Consider the following 13,723-nt stretch of genomic DNA (forward strand, 5'->3'; position numbering starts at 1 on the left):
TGGCTTGGATTTTGTAGGTCATGGAAATGGTTTTGCAATAGAACATTGTTAGATGGGTAGCACAGCATAAAGGGCTACTAACTTAGTAATAGTATGATAACAAGTTATATGTACTCACCATGAATACATTATTTTACCCAGATACCTTTTTGTGTAAATATATGATTGTCTCAGAGTAGTACGCACCATAAGTAGTAGAGGGGCTAACAATACAAGAAGGCACAATGCTAAATATAATGCAGGAAATAAACCAACCCTCAACTGAAAGATGTAAGACAAGTCATCGTCACTGTTTAAATGAGACAGTCTTGAGGTCCCTGAAGTTTGCTGCTGTTTATGTTTTGATGATTTCCTCTCTCTTCTATATTTGCCATTGCCTCAGGCTTACCAGTGTACCACACATTAAATCAAATTTTAAGACCCAAAGTATTAAGTAACAAAAATGATAAGTCACACACACACACACACAGAGCCACCCTCAGCTCTGAATCAGCCCTTCTACGCCTCTTCCCCTCTGTCACGACTTTCGACGAAGTCGGTGCCTCTCCTTGTTCGGGCGGCGCTCGGCGTCGCCCCATTGCCGATCCACTTTTCTTTTTCCTTTGGTTTTGTCTTTGTTTTCACACACCTGTTTTCCATTTCACAATTATTTGTTCCTGCATTTAAACCCGCTGTTTCCCCCATGGTGTTGTGCGGGATTATTTCATGTTCAGTTAGGTTTATTTTGATGGCTGGTATTTTGACGGGTTCAAGTGTATTGTTACCTTGTGCCTTGTTGAGTAAAGTACGTTGCTCACTCATTCTGCTCTCCTGCGCCTGACTTCATGCACCAGCTACATTCACCTTCTGACACCCTCCCTCTATTTACATCTCTCGCCCCTTTTTTGTCCCCCTCGCCCTCTCCATATCTGTCTTGTGTTTAGCCTGCAAGCACTATTACGAGAGAGAGAGAGAGAGAGAGTGTCAGACAGGATTTAGAGTTCAAGTGCACATGTAGAAAATTGCCTGAATAAAAGGGAGACTGAGCGGGAAATAAGCAAGGAGGAAGGGAGACAAAAAGAGGCACAAAGTGGAGAGAGCAGTGCTCTTACGCTCTCTTTCTGAGAGAAAATGTATTAACCCAGGAATGAGGGAAGAAATGGAAGTACAAAAATGAATACTGGGAGAGAGAAAAAAAACAAATCCAGCAACCCCCTCCTCTTCACTCTCTCCCCAACAACACACTCCTCCTCTTCTATCCCTCCCTCCTGGATATTTCACCATGAAATCCCAGTCTCGCTCTAGCTAGCTTTCCCTTTTCTCCCCTCCCACCTCTTTACACACAGGCACACACACCCGGGCTAACTCCTTCCCTCACACGCCTACTATCCACTTTCGCCTGAGACCGCAGCCAGCGCAGGGCTCAGTTTTTTATTTGATTTTTTATTTGCCTTGCTTGCTTTGGGTCTTTCCCTCTTGTACAGCGAGACCATTTCGTCCCATTTCACCCCTCTGCCCCTGAAAACATAGGCCCTGGATTGTCCCTGCATCAGACTGCATGCTACCAATTGATTTGTGCATCTACTCCTCCCTATTATTTTAGCACTTTATATTAAAAATTGCTCTCTAGCTTTAACGTAAAATTCGGTTCATTTTGAGTAATTTCTTCACATACCCATTCTGGAAGAGAGGACGAAGAAAAGAAGAGAACGCTCACGGAATGGACAGATGAAAGGGGACAGCAGAAAAAAGAGTGAGAAAATGGAGAGCATGTTCTGTGGGAGAGCAAGAGAGGTAGGAGAGAGAGTACCGGCACTACCAAGAAACATTAGAGGGAGAGAAGAGAAGGGGGGCCAGTAGAGGGTCAAAATCAAGGGAAAAGGAGGAAAAAAAGAGAAGGAACAAGACTTATCTCCTAAACGTGTGCTAGTACTTTCTATATCGCTTTTGTGTCTTTTGCCCCCTCACTTTTCCTCATCTTTTATAATTCCGTCAATGTCCCTCAAGCCTCTGTGTGTCTGTTCATATCCTTTTTTCCTCTTCATACATTTATCGCTTTCTTTCTCTCAGATTCTCCTTTCTCCCGCCCTCCTCATGCCTTGCTCCATTTTTCAACTATTTTAAAATGTTTCCCCTAGGATCCTAATCCCCCATCCTATCCCCTCTCTCTCTCTCTCCTTCTCTCTCTTCCCTATCTCCCTCTCTCTCTTACTCTCCCCCCTCTGCTGTTCTCTAACATATGCTATCTTAAGTGCCTCCCTGTAGGATTACCCTAGGTCGCATTTAGATGGGTATTTTTGGAGGGGGCTGCATTCAGAGCATCCAGTTTTGGGAGTCCAGACAGAGGAGAAAGAGAGAGAGGGAGACTGGGTCTGGTGGGTTGGAGTGAGAGGTGCCTGGCGGATCACTCTTATGGCGGATCACTCTTCTGTGACTCCCTACGCATTCGTGGGGTGGTACCAATCACGTTTCATGTTATATATCGATGTGTGTATCGAAAGGATGTTGTGTGTTATAATGAAGCGTTAAAGGAGGCATGAAGGGCATGTCGGCCATGTTGGATTATTTTAGTATTACAATATGGGTATTGGGAATTGGGAATTAGAAGTATAGGGTCGCCCCTTCTCTCTTTTTGTTATATGCTCCTCTCATCTTTTTCCCCTTTTCTGTTCCGTCTTCCATCCGGGTACCCCTCAATCTGTCTGTCCTTTCTGTATTGAAAGACAATATTCACAAATCAGGACATGGTCTGGTGTCATCAATAGATCGGGGAAAATTAACTACTGGTTCCGAAACACTCAAAAAGTTTGTTTGATTATCTTTCCTGCATTTTTGGGGATAACTTGTTTGATGTGGTGATATTTACTGGTAAAGAGAGAGACTTGGTATGTACATACAATTTCGACACCGAGCAATAGCAATAGTAGTATCTTGTGTTCATTTTAAGATATCGTGGTCATTCATTACTTTGCCTCACATGTCATTACATTAATATGACATGTGAGGCAATGGCGATTCACACTACATATGTTATTGATATGTGATTGTTGGTTAGAAAAAGACCCAAATATGCTCTACCCAGCTGCTAATCCAACCATATGTATTGTATGTCCAGTACCAATATGTAAACTCACCTTCTCCTCTCCATCGTCAGCCTGATATACACTACATATACACAAGTATGTGGACACCCATTCAAATTAGTAGATTCGGCTATTTCAATCACAACTGGACAGGTGTTTAAAATCGAGCACACAGCCATGCAATCTCCATAGACAGACTTTGGCAGTAGAATGTCCTTACTAAAGAGCTCAGTGACTTTCAAAGTGGCACCTTTTCAACAAGTCAGTTCGTCAAATTTCTGCTCTGCTAGAGCTGCTCCGGTCAACTGTAAGTACTGTTATTGTGAAGTGGAAACGACGAGGAGCGACAACTGCTTAGCCCGAAGTGGTAGGCCACACAAGCTTACAGAACGGGACCGCAGACTGCTAAAGCACGTAGCACATAAAAATCCTCTGTCCTCGGTTGCAACTCTCACTACCTAGTTCCAAACTGCCTCTGGAAGCAACGTCAGCACAATAACTGTTCGTCGGGAGCTTCATGAAATGTGTTTCCATGGCCGAGCAGCCGCACACAAGCCTAAGATCACCATGTGCAATACCGTGCATCGGCTAGAGTGGTGTAAAGCTTGCCGCCATTGGACTCTGGAGCAGTGGAAACGCATTCTCTGGAGGGATGAATCACGCTTCACCATCTGGCACTCTGACGGACAAATCAGGGTTTGGCGGACGCCAGGAGAACACTTCCTGCCCCAATGCATAGTACCAACTATAAAGTTTGGTGGAGGAGGAGTAATGGTCTGGGCTGTTTTCATGGTTCTGGTTAGGCCCCTTACTTCCAGTGAAGGGAAATCTTAATGCTACAGCATACAATGACATTTCAGTCAATTCTGTGGTTTCAACTTTGTGGCAACAGTTTGGGGAGGGCCCTTTCCAGTTTCAGAATGACAATGCCCCCGTGCACAAAGTGAGGTTCATACAGAAATGGTTTGACGAGATTGGTGTCGAAGAACTTGACTGGCCTGCACAGAGTCCTGACCTCGAACACCTTTGGCATGAAATGGAACACCGACTGCGAGCCAAGCCTAATCGCTAAACAGGAGTTCCCGACCAAACTAATGCTCTTGTGGCTGAATGGAAGCAAGTCCCCGCAGCAATGTTCCAACATCTGGTGGGAAGCCTTCCCAGAAGAGTGGAGGCTATTATAGCAGCAAAGACCAACTCCGTATTAATGCCCATAATTTTTGGAATGAGATGTTTGACGAGCAGGTGTCCACATACTTTTGGTCATGTAGTGACCAATCTTTCCCTTTCTCTCTTCCCTCCCCTGTGTTTATATACAGTATGCGCTTAAGTCGAACCAGTAGGACTACAATACGCGGCCTTTCATTTCATGTTTCATGCATAGTTACAGGATGAATTCACATGTATTGATTTGATTAATGAAGACATCATCTCAATAGTCTGCGTGGGACGTCCCTTTGTTTAGTGGCGTTCCAGCCCTGGCACCACCACGACCTCCCTATGGCTTTTAAAGAAAGGGGGGTGGGAAAGTCTTTGATGTCAAAGTTCACATGAGGCAAACGTCTGGGTTTGCAGCAGCATCAGTCAGGGGGGGATCCCATGATCCGGCAGTACACCTGTTTGATTCAAATCCACCATCAGATGTCTCTGAATGTTCCTCAACCTCAACAAACCACCTTTGATTTCAGTCCTGTAGGTAGTTGATGGTAATGCCAGTGTACTGTATTGGGACCTGGGTGTTTTGTAATCTTTACATGACAGTGGCTGGATGGGGGTGCAGGCTCATGATCAGTGGTAGTGAACTATATGGATCTACCATTGGCATGGACTCGATGGCCCCATCCTAGCACCTATAGCACAGTACATACCTGTGCTTGAAGTGGAAGAGACAGGTTGTAAATTACAAGAATACTGTATGTCTCAGAGGGAGGTTGACATCACATCTAAATACCACAAAAGTACATTATTATCATAATATTTAGTTGTACCCGATTTCAAATCTATTAGATCCATCCATTTCAGAAATGTGGAAATCATTCATCATCACATTAGGCTCATATGGAGAATTTTAACGAATATACGAACAATGTCACCCGCCAGCAGCTCATGTGATATTCCAAACATGTAATAGAAATACATATTGTACAAGCCCATCGCTCTAATCTGTCTACATCTTGCTCTCTTAGGTTAGGTCTCAAATAGCACCATATACCCTTTGTAGTGCACTACTTTTGACCAGAGCTGTATGGGGCTCTGGTCAAAAGTTGTGCACTACATAGGGAATAAGTGTACCATCGATGTGTACCATTGTTTTAGCATCCGAATGTTCCTCTCACCATCAATTCCATTCTTCTGTATGTGAATCTGTTGCTCATACTTAAGAGATGATATTCAACCGCAGCATCATACATTAACTGGATCAGTGCAGACCTAAGGATTTCCTTTGCAGGCTGGCTCTGTGTGTGTGTCTAGATGGGGTTGACTCATTTAGATACAGGGCCTTCAGAAAGTATTCACACCCGTTGACTTCTTCCACATTTTGTTGTGTTACATGCTGACTTTAAAATGGTTTAAATTGAGATTTTGTGTCTCTGGCCTACACAATATCCCATAATGTCAAAGTGGAATTATGTTTTCAGAAATGTTTACAAATGAATTAAAAATGAAAAGCTGAAATGTCTTGAGTCTATAAGTATTCAACCCCTTTGTTATGGCATGCCTAAATACGTTGTTTAACAATAATAGTGTTGAACGTGATTTTGTAACGATACCTCATCTCCGTACCAAACACATACAATTATCTGTAGGCTCCTCAGTCAAGCAGTGAGTTTCAAACACAGATTCAACCACAAAGACTAGGGAGCTTTTCCAAAGCCTCGCAAATAAGAGATGGGTAAAAAAAAAAAGAAAGAGCATACATTGAATATCCGTTTGAGAATGGAGAAATTAACATGATTTTTTAATGACTACCTCATCTCTGTACCTCACACGTATATTTATCCCGTAGTCAAGCTGTCAATTTCAAACACAGATTCAAACCACAAAAACCCGCAAGGTTTTCAAATGCCTCTCAAAGAAGGGTACCTAAAGCAGACACTGAATATCCCTTTGAGGATGGCAAAGTTATTAATTACACTTGTGGTTGAATCTGTGTTTGAAATTGACAGCTTGACTGAGGGATAAATATATGTGTGAGGTACAGAGATGAGGTAGTCACTAACAATTCATGTTAAACACTATTGCACACAGTGTGTCCATGAAACCTAAGCACATTTTTACTCCAAAAGTTATTTTGTCTTGTCATAACAAAGGGGTTTGAATACTTATTGACTCAAGACAATTCAGATATTGAATATCCCTTTAAGGATGGTGAAACTAAGAATTACACTTTGGATGGTGTACCAATACACCCAGTCACTACAAATATACAGGCGTCCTTCCTAACTCAGTTGCCGGAGAGGAAGGAAACAACTCAGGGATTTCACCATGAGGTCAATAGTGACTTTAAAACAGTTACAGAGTTTATGGCTGTGATAGAAAACTGAGAATAGATCAGCAGTTTTTATTTATTTTTTTAACCTTTATTTTGAGAGGAAGTCATAAATAGGGTCTCTCTTACAGATGAGCCCTGCATAAATACATCGAACATATACAATGTACAAAATTACAAAAAATATTAAGGAAAAAATACATTTATCAACATAGAGATCATTACTCTGAACTGACCAAGGGGGACACCTAATTTCAGAGAGCTTTGTAGTTACTCCGCAATACTAACCTAAATGACAACATTAAAAAAAGTAAGCCTGTACAAAATAAAAAATATTCCAAAACATGCATCCTGTTTGCAATAAGTCACTAAAGTAAAACTGCAAAAAATGTGGCAAAGAAATTTACTTTATGTCATGAATACAAATTGTCATGTTTGGGGCAAATCCAAAACAACACATCACCGAGTACCGCTCTTCATATTTTCAAGCATTGTGGTGGTGGCATCATGTTATGGGTATGCTTGTCATCAGCAAGGTCTAGGGTGTTTTTTAGGGTAAAATAAATGGGATAGAGTTAAGCACAGGAAAAATCATGGAGGAAAACTGGGTTCAGTCTCCTTTTCAACAGACACTGGAAGAAAAAATCCCCATTCAGCAGGACAATTACCAAAAGCACAAGGAGAAATATACACTGGAGTTGCTTACCAAAACAACATTGAATGTTCCTGAGTGGCCTAGTTACAGTTTAGACTTAAATGGGCTTGAAAATCTATGGCAACACTTGAAAATGGCTGTTTAGCAATGATCAACAACCAACTTGACAGAGTTTGAAGAATTTTGAAAAGAATAATGGCCAAATGTTATACAATTCAGGTGTGCAACGCTCTTAGAGATTTACCCAGAAAGACTCACAGCTATAATCACTGCCAAACATAATTCTAACACATGTATTGAATCAGGAATGTGAATACTTATTCAATTGCGATATCTGTATTTCATTTTCAACACATTTGCAAACATTTCTAAAAACGTGTTTTCACTTTGATATTATGGGGTATTTTGTGTGAGAGCAAAAAAATATAGTTAATCCATTTTGAATTCAGGCTGTAACACAACACAATGTGGAAAAAGTCAATGGGTATGAATCTTTCTGAAGGCAGGGGTTGAATGTCAATTTCTGGTATGGAAAAACTCCCAGTGTGCAAAGAGTAGGAGCAATATATCCGCAGAGCAATAGACAGATTGGTATACATACAGTTGAAGTCGGAAGTTTTTCTTGTTAAATTTCTTGTTAAGTTTTGGCAAGTCGGTAAGTACATCTACCTTGTGCATGACACAAGTATTTTTTTCCAACAATTGTTTACAGACAGATTATTTCACTTATAATTCACTGTATCACAATTCCAGTGGGTCAGAAGTTGACTGTGCCTTTAAACAGCTTGGAAAATTCCAGAAAATGATGTCATGGCTTTAGAAGCTTCTGATAGGCTAATTGACATAATTTGAGTCAAATGGAGGTGTACCTGGGGATGTATTTCAAGGCCTACCTTCAAACTCAGTGACATCTATGTTTGACATCATGGGAAAATTAAAAGAAATCAGCCAAGACCTCAGAAAAAAAATGGTAGATCTCAACAAGTCTGGTTCATCCTTGGGAGCAATTTCCTGATGGTCTAAAAGGAACCAGGTTCATCTGTAAAAACAATAGTACGCAAGTATAAACACCATGGGACCTCGTAGCCGCCACACCGCTCAGGAAGGAGACCGTTCTGTCTCCTAGACATGAACATGCTTTGGTGCGAAAAGTGCAAATCAATCCCAGAACAACAACAACGGACCTTGTGAAGATGCTGGAGGAAACAGGTACAAAAGTATCTATATCCACGGTAAAACGAGTCCTATATCGACAATTTGAAAGGCCGCTCAGCAAGGAAGAAGCCACTGCTCCAAAACCGCCATAAAAAGCCAGACTACGGTTTGCACATGGGGACAAAGATTGTACTTTTTGGAGAAATGTCCTCTGGTCTGATGAAACAAAAATAGAACTGTTTGGCCATAATGAGTATCGTTATGTTTGGAGGAAAAAGGGGAGGCTTGCAAGCCAAAGAACACCATCCCAACCGTGAAGCACGGGGGTGGCAGCATCATGTTGTGGGGGTGCTTTGCTGCAGGAGGGACTGGTGCACTTCACAGAATAGATGGCATCATGAGGTAGGAAAATTATGTGGATATATTGAAGCAACAAGATCTTCAGCAACAATGTCTCAAGACATTAGTCAGGAAGTTAAAGCTTGGTCGCAAATGGGTCTTCCAAATGGACAATGACCCCAAGCATACTTCCAAAGTTGTGGCAAAATGGCTTAAGGACAACAAAGTCAGGGTATTGGAGTGGCCATCACAAAGCCCTGACCTCAATTCTCTAGAACATTTGTGGGCAGAACTGAAAAAGCATGTGTGAGCAAGGAGGCCTACAAACCTGACTCAGTTACAGCAGCTCTGTCTGGAGGAATGGGCCAAAATTCACCCAACTTATTGTGGGAAGCTTCTAGAAGGCTACCTAAAACGTTTTACCCAAGTTAAACAATTTAAAGGCAATGGTACCAAATACTAATTGAGTGTATGTAAACTTCTGACGCACTTGCTGTCTCTGCCTGGCCGGTTCCCCTCTCTCCACTGGGATTCTCTGCCTCTAACCCTTTTACAGGGGCTGAGTCACTGGCTTACTGGTGCTCTTTCATGATGTCCCTTGAGTGGGTTGAGTCACTGACATGATCTTCCTGTCTGGGTTGGCGCTCCCCCTTGGGTTGTGCTGTGGCGGAGATCTTTGTGGGCTATACTCTGCCTTGTCTCAGGATGAGGACCTGAGCCCTAGGACCATGCCTCAGGACTACCTCGCATGATGACTCCTTGCTGTCCGCAGTCCACCTGGCCGTGCTGCTGCTCCAGTTTCAACTGTTCTGTCTGCGGCTATGGAACCCTGACCTGTTCACCGGACGTGCTACCTGTCCCAGACCTGCTGTTTTCAACTCTCTAGAGACAGCAGGAGTGGTAGAGATACTCTTAATGATCGGCTATGAAAAGCCAACTGACATTTACTCCTGAGGTGTTGACTTGCTGCACCCTTCGACAACTACTGTGATTATTATCATTATTTGACCATGCAGGTCATATATGAACATTTGAACATCTTGGCCATGTTCTGTTATAATCTCCACCCGGCACAGCCAGAAGAGGACTGGCCACCCCTCATAGCCTGGTTCCTCTCTAGGTTTCTTCCTAGGTTTTGGCCTTTCTAGGGAGTTTTTCCTAGCCACCTTGCTTCTACACCTGCATTGCTTGTTGTTTGGGGTTTTAGGCTGTGTTTCTGTACAGCACTTTGAGATATCAGCTGATGTAAGAAGGGCTATATAAATACATTTGATTTGATTTGACTGGGAATGTGATGAAAGAAATAAAAGCATTCATATAAATCATTCTCTACTATTATTCTGACATTTCACATTCTTAAAATAAAGTGGTGATCCTAACTGACCTAACACAGGGACTTTTTACTAAGATTTAATGTCAGGAATAGTGAAAAGAGTTTAAATGTATTTGGCTAAGGTGTATGTAAAGTTCAGACTTCAACTGTATACAGTAAGCGGACATGCTAATAGACATACTGGGAAACAGAAAGGTGGATGTACAGTAAAAACAATGGACAGCCTAACAAACAAGCCAAGACAAATATAGAGAAAACAGAGGCTACCTCTCTTCGGGGGTATTAGGGGAGCAGCAGTCAAGCATACAGAACTAGAACGGGAAGTTTTCAAAAGAAGTAAAGATGACTGCAAAAAATGTAACTGTTTTTTTTCTCTTTTTCAGACCTGACCTATGCACCCGACATTGCCAATCCCATTCCATGTAGCCCAAGACCTGAAAAGTAAGCAATGGTGTAAAATATTACTTAAGTAGATTTTTGGGGTATCTGTACTTTACTTTACTATTTATATTTTTTGACTACTTTTACTTCACTACATTCCTAAATAAAATGATGTACTTTTTACTCCATACATTTTCCCTGACACCCAACAGTACTTATTACATTTTGAATGCTTAGCAGGACAGGAAAATGGTCCAATTCAAATACTTATCAAGAGAACATCCCTGGTCATCCCTACTTCCTCTAATCTGGCGGATTCACTAAGCATGCTTTGTTTGTAAATTATATCTTAGTGTTGGAGCGTGTCCCTGGCTATCCGTAAATTTTAAAAAACATGAAATTAGGCTGTCTGTTACATGTACTTATTTAAAAGCAAATACTTTTAGACTTTTACTTAAGTCATATTTTACTGGGTGACTTTCACTTTTACTTGAGTCATTTTTTATTAAGGTATCTTTACTTTTACTCAAGTATGATGTTTGGGTGCTTTTACCCCCACCGAAAGTAAGGAGATATTTTTATTTTCAGTCAAAAATAACCAACACAAATCATCCATCATACTTCACTTACCTTTCAGGGAAGTCATCTGAATGTGAATAGAATCAAGTGCTCTATCGGTCATCTTTTTTTCTCAAACATCTAGCAGTGAGGAAGATCACTTGGTCAGCCATTTCGAGCTCGGAACCGATCGACCCATTGATTTACCACCAGAACAATTGAATTACAACTCCCTGAGTCATCCTATAATAATTCCGTTTAAGGTTGTTCTACCAAGGAAGCTAAAGAGCAAACTAATGATAATGTTCTACGGTGATGGGTATTTCATGTCACTTTGACATACTGTATTTCCTACTGAGTTACAAGTGGTGAGGTTGCCAGTTGGTCATGTCCTGATCCTGCAGTCTTGTATGTAGTGAATTGCTAGGGAATCATGGAGAAGCAGAGGAGTATAAAGAAGAGCATGTGGTTTGCGAAGCTTCACATGACATTTTCGTCTTTGTAACTCCCCGTCCCCAGTTCCCACCAGCAGAATAAGACATTCTGCCCTGGCGACACAATAGAGCCCTTCATATCCAGATATTGTCACAATGTGTTTTTGCAGCACCATATGCACACCTACACCCAGTTCAATGGTTCACTTGGTTATGCTATGGACTTTACCTGATCAACGCATTCTTATTTACTGTGTTCGTTTAGAAATGTGTATAGGCTCCCTTCAGCGTTTGTGTGTGTGTGTGTGTGTGCTGTGGCAGTTTAGGCATCACAATTAATCATGCTTCAATATATGTAGATTATTGGCTTTTCAGATACAGTATATGTGCTGATTTATTGTGTGCAGAACTAGGCTTGGTGAATGTGTGCACAGGACAGTACTGATGAAGTGGCTCGTGGTGGCCTGTGGTGGTATAGCCGTTTACTGTGGCTGCCTTTGGAGCACTGTCTCCCTTCACTGTCTCTATCCAAGAAAAAATAAATAAATAAAAACAATGAGTTGCTAGTGTAGAGCATTGTACAATGGTGCAACCCAGTGCCAGTGAGGGCTGCCAGTGTAGCCCGCTCCACCCCAACAGGGCGGCAGCGCTTGGGTTAATGTCTGAGGACCGGAGGAATGTGTCCTGTTAGACAGGGAGAATTCTTCAGTCCTGCATGAGTAGGTCACAGTGCTGACAAGAGCCTGCCTCTTATTTTAGCACACACCCTCCCGCCTTCTCTCGCTCTCTCTCTCTCTCTCTCTCTCTCTCTCTCTCTCTGTCTCTCTCTCTCTGTCTCTCTCTCTCTGTCTCTCTCTCTCTGTCTCTCTGTCTCTCTCTCTCTCTCTCTCAATTCAATTCAATTCGCTTTATTGGCATGATGTAACAATGTACATATTACCAAAGCTTATTTTGGATATTTACAATAGAAAAATAAATAAAATGAGAATCAAAATTGTCAACGGGACAACAGTAACAACAATAACCAAGTGTCAAAATAACCATACATTCAACAATAACAATAAGCATACAGTAGAGTACATGTGCAGGTTGATTGGTCTGTCAGACACTGTCCCTCAACTTATGGCAGGCAGCAATGTAGTGCGCTGCCAACCCACAGCTCTCTGCATCCTCCCCCAACAGGACGGGTAGCCTATCCTCATCAGAGAGGTCTTTGAAACCTTGAATAAGGGTTTCAAAATTTGGGAAAATGACACTCTCTAATTGTTTTATATTTTTTACATTTTGTCAGGAAATGCAGCTCCGTCTCAGGTTTCTCTCTCTCTCTCTTTCACTACCCTAACCTAGGCCCTTTCTGCCGCGCTCTCGCTCTCTCTCTTTCATCGTGCGCTCTCTCTCCCTCTTTCATCGTGCTCTCTCTCTCTCTCTTTCATTGTGCTCTCTCTCTCTCTTTCATCGTGCTCTCTCTTTCTCTTTCATTGTGCTCTCTCTCTCTCTCTCTTTTATCGGGCTCTCTCTCTCTCTTCGCTCGTGCTCTCTCATAGCGCTCTCTCTCTCTCATCTCGCTCTCTCTCTCTCTTCGCTGGCACTCTCTCATAGCACTCTCTCTCATGCACTTTCTCTCTCTCTTTCATCGGCTTGTGCTCTCTCATCGCTCTCTCTCATCGCTCTCTCTCTCTCTCTCTCCCCCCCTGCCTTTTCTGCCCCTCTCTCTTTCACAGGTAGTCTATCAACCTCACTCATTCTTCCTTCTTCTCTGTCTTACTTTCTGCTCTCTTTTCACTCCTGTTCATTGTCTCATTTGTTCTTTATCTCCATGTCTCTCTATTCACATTCACATATCCTCCACTTACATCAGGTATCCTATTATCTTTATGCACTATACCTACCCTTCATTGATCTCTTTCTCCTCTCAATTCAATTTCAATTCAATTCAAATTTAAGGGCTTTATTGGCATGGGAAACATATGTTAACATTGCCAATGCAAGTGAAGTAGATAATAGCTCTCTCTCTCTCTTCAGCACATGGAGTTCAGTACCTGCTGTGCTGGGGGTTGGTTGAGAAAGGGAAAGATACAGACTGTGTGTCTGTGCGTACTTGTTATTAATGCAGCACGGTACAGTGTCTGTATAGTGTGCCTGGTGCTGCTGGTCATGTATGATTTATAACATCTGTTCCCAAACACAGGAGGTTGGTGGCACCTTAATTGCGGAGCACGGGCTTGTGGTAATGGCTGGAATGGAATGAGTGGAATGGTATCAAATACGTCTGACACGATTTGAAATTGTGTTTTTTACATTGGATAAAGGTAGAGA

The 13,723-nt window shown here is 42.1% G+C and overlaps 1 long non-coding RNA gene across 1 annotated transcript in view; it reads left to right on the plus strand.

Annotated features, from left to right (window-relative positions):
* Positions 1–1,306: 1,306 nt before the first annotated feature.
* LOC112264911 overlaps positions 1,307–13,723 on the plus strand; it is an 81,631-nt gene continuing 69,214 nt past the window's right edge. Inside the window, exons 1-2 of the long non-coding RNA XR_002955691.2 lie at positions 1,307–1,773; positions 10,418–10,475. This is a non-coding gene — a long non-coding RNA (uncharacterized LOC112264911). The remainder of the gene's footprint in view (positions 1,774–10,417; positions 10,476–13,723) is intronic.

The sequence above is a fragment of the Oncorhynchus tshawytscha genome, linkage group LG13 (genome assembly GCF_018296145.1).
Source record: "Oncorhynchus tshawytscha isolate Ot180627B linkage group LG13, Otsh_v2.0, whole genome shotgun sequence".
Lineage (NCBI taxonomy): Eukaryota > Metazoa > Chordata > Actinopteri > Salmoniformes > Salmonidae > Oncorhynchus > Oncorhynchus tshawytscha.